The sequence below is a fragment of the Salmo salar genome, chromosome 08 (assembly GCF_965601325.2).
Source record: "Salmo salar chromosome 08, fSalSal1, whole genome shotgun sequence".
NCBI classification, from domain to species: domain Eukaryota; kingdom Metazoa; phylum Chordata; class Actinopteri; order Salmoniformes; family Salmonidae; genus Salmo; species Salmo salar.
Window position 1 is genome coordinate 1,462,501 of NC_138298.1, and position 2,500 is coordinate 1,465,000.

The 2,500-nt window shown below is 42.8% G+C and overlaps 7 non-coding genes across 7 annotated transcripts in view; all 7 read left to right on the forward strand.

The window, feature by feature from the left end:
• Nucleotides 1-97: 97 nt before the first annotated feature.
• LOC145851249 (5S ribosomal RNA) lies at nt 98-216 on the forward strand. The gene has a single exon (XR_014373099.1). It is a non-coding gene; the product is annotated as a 5S ribosomal RNA (ribosomal RNA).
• A 409-nt stretch (nt 217-625) lies between these two features.
• Nucleotides 626-743, forward strand: LOC145851610 (5S ribosomal RNA). The gene has a single exon (XR_014373462.1). It is a non-coding gene; the product is annotated as a 5S ribosomal RNA (ribosomal RNA).
• Nucleotides 744-882: 139 nt separating this feature from the next.
• LOC145854232 (5S ribosomal RNA) lies at nt 883-1,001 on the forward strand. Its single transcript, XR_014375117.1, has one exon. It is a non-coding gene; the product is annotated as a 5S ribosomal RNA (ribosomal RNA).
• Nucleotides 1,002-1,410: 409 nt separating this feature from the next.
• On the forward strand, nt 1,411-1,528 carry LOC145887401 (5S ribosomal RNA). The gene has a single exon (XR_014398992.1). It is a non-coding gene; the product is annotated as a 5S ribosomal RNA (ribosomal RNA).
• Nucleotides 1,529-1,667: 139 nt separating this feature from the next.
• On the forward strand, nt 1,668-1,786 carry LOC145854233 (5S ribosomal RNA). Its single transcript, XR_014375118.1, has one exon. It is a non-coding gene; the product is annotated as a 5S ribosomal RNA (ribosomal RNA).
• A 409-nt stretch (nt 1,787-2,195) lies between these two features.
• Nucleotides 2,196-2,314, forward strand: LOC145850621 (5S ribosomal RNA). Its single transcript, XR_014372469.1, has one exon. It is a non-coding gene; the product is annotated as a 5S ribosomal RNA (ribosomal RNA).
• A 139-nt stretch (nt 2,315-2,453) lies between these two features.
• The window catches only part of LOC145850622 (5S ribosomal RNA), a 119-nt gene continuing 72 nt past the window's right edge, over nt 2,454-2,500 (forward strand). Inside the window, exon 1 of the ribosomal RNA XR_014372470.1 lies at nt 2,454-2,500. This exon is cut by the window's right edge and continues 72 nt beyond it. This is a non-coding gene — a ribosomal RNA (5S ribosomal RNA).

Consider the following 2,500-nt stretch of genomic DNA (forward strand, 5'->3'; position numbering starts at 1 on the left):
ACACAAAGTTCAAGCTGCTTATCTAATTGGTGAAAATGCAATGTCTGTTTATCACACTCACTTTGACTATATATGTTGTAGCAAGAGATTGTTTCTCGCATACGGCCATACCAGCCTGGGTACGCCCGATCTCGTCTGATTTCGGAAGCGAAGCAGGGTCGGGCCTGGTTAGTACTTGGATGGGAGACCGCCTGGGAATACCAGGTGCTGTAAGCATTTTGTCCACGAGGGTGTGCCCCTGCACTATTTCATCAGCAACACTGCCTTGTAGTAAGCATTTAATGATGAATTGACTAAATGCAGCTTCCTGCCTTTTTAATAGGATCAAATTTCCTTGTGTTTTCAATTAGCATCTGCCTTGTATTTATAAGACAAACAAGAATATTGTTGCTGAATGCAGCTTGTGTGTGCTTTGTGCTCCTTTGCCCTGTTCAAATGATGAAAGGAAATAAAGTTTGTATTTTATCCAACTACCTGTGCTAAAAAGTGATGGGAACAGTGTTTGTAATTTCTTCTACTTTTTCAGTGACACAAAGTTCAAGCTGCTTATCTAATTGGTGAAAATGCAATGTCTGTTTATCAGACTCATTTTGACTATATATGTTGTAGCAAGAGATTGTTTCTCGCTTACGGCCACACCAGCCTGGGTACGCCCGATCTCGTCTGATCTCGGAAGCTAAGCAGGGTCGGGCCTGGTTAGTACTTGGATGGAGACCGCCTGGGAATACCAGGTGCTGTAAGCATTTTGTCCACGAGGGGGTGCTCTTGCACTATTTCATTAGCAACACTGCCTTGTATTAAGCATTTAATGATGAATTGACTAAATATCTGTTTTATCAGACTCACTTTGACTATATATGTTGTAGCAAGAGATTGTTTCTCGCTTACGGCCATACCAGCCTGGGTACGCCCGATCTCGTCTGATCTCGGAAGCTAAGCAGGGTCGGGCCTGGTTAGTACTTGGATGGGAGACCGCCTGGGAATACCAGGTGCTGTAAGCATTTTGTCCACGAGGGTGTGCCCCTGCACTATTTCATCAGCAACACTGCCTTGTAGTAAGCATTTAATGATGAATTGACTAAATGCAGCTTCCTGCCTTTTTAATAGGATCAAATTTCCTTGTGTTTTCAATTAGCATCTGCCTTGTATTTATAAGACAAACAAGAATATTGTTGCTGAATGCAGCTTGTGTGTGCTTTGTGCTCCTTTGCCCTGTTCAAATGATGAAAGGAAATAAAGTTTGTATTTTATCCAACTACCTGTGCTAAAAAGTGATGGGAACAGTGTTTGTAATTTCTTCTACTTTTTCAGTGACACAAAGTTCAAGCTGCTTATCTAATTGGTGAAAATGCAATGTCTGTTTATCAGACTCATTTTGACTATATATGTTGTAGCAAGAGATTGTTTCTCGCTTACGGCCATACCAGCCTGGGTACGCCCGATCTCGTCTGATCTCGGAAGCTAAGCAGGGTCGGGCCTGGTTAGTACTTGGATGGAGACCGCCTGGGAATACCAGGTGCTGTAAGCATTTTGTCCACGGGGGGGTGCTCTTGCACTATTTCATTAGCAACACTGCCTTGTATTAAGCATTTAATGATGAATTGACTAAATATCTGTTTTATCAGACTCACTTTGACTATATATGTTGTAGCAAGAGATTGTTTCTCGCTTACGGCCATACCAGCCTGGGTACGCCCGATCTCGTCTGATCTCGGAAGCTAAGCAGGGTCGGGCCTGGTTAGTACTTGGATGGGAGACCGCCTGGGAATACCAGGTGCTGTAAGCATTTTGTCCACGAGGGTGTGCCCCTGCACTATTTCATCAGCAACACTGCCTTGTAGTAAGCATTTAATGATGAATTGACTAAATGCAGCTTCCTGCCTTTTTAATAGGATCAAATTTCCTTGTGTTTTCAATTAGCATCTGCCTTGTATTTATAAGACAAACAAGAATATTGTTGCTGAATGCAGCTTGTGTGTGCTTTGTGCTCCTTTGCCCTGTTCAAATGATGAAAGGAAATAAAGTTTGTATTTTATCCAACTACCTGTGCTAAAAAGTGATGGGAACAGTGTTTGTAATTTCTTCTACTTTTTCAGTGACACAAAGTTCAAGCTGCTTATCTAATTGGTGAAAATGCAATGTCTGTTTATCACACTCACTTTGACTATATATGTTGTAGCAAGAGATTGTTTCTCGCTTACGGCCATACCAGCCTGGGTACGCCCGATCTCGTCTGATCTCGGAAGCGAAGCAGGGTCGGGCCTTGTTAGTACTTGGATGGGAGACCGCCTGGGAATACCAGGTGCTGTAAGCATTTTGTCCACGAGGGGGTGCTCTTGCACTATTTCATTAGCAACACTGCCTTGTATTAAGCATTTAATGATGAATTGACTAAATATCTGTTTTATCAGACTCACTTTGACTATATATGTTGTAGCAAGAGATTGTTTCTCGCTTACGGCCATACCAGCCTGGGTACGCCCGATCTCGTCTGATCTCG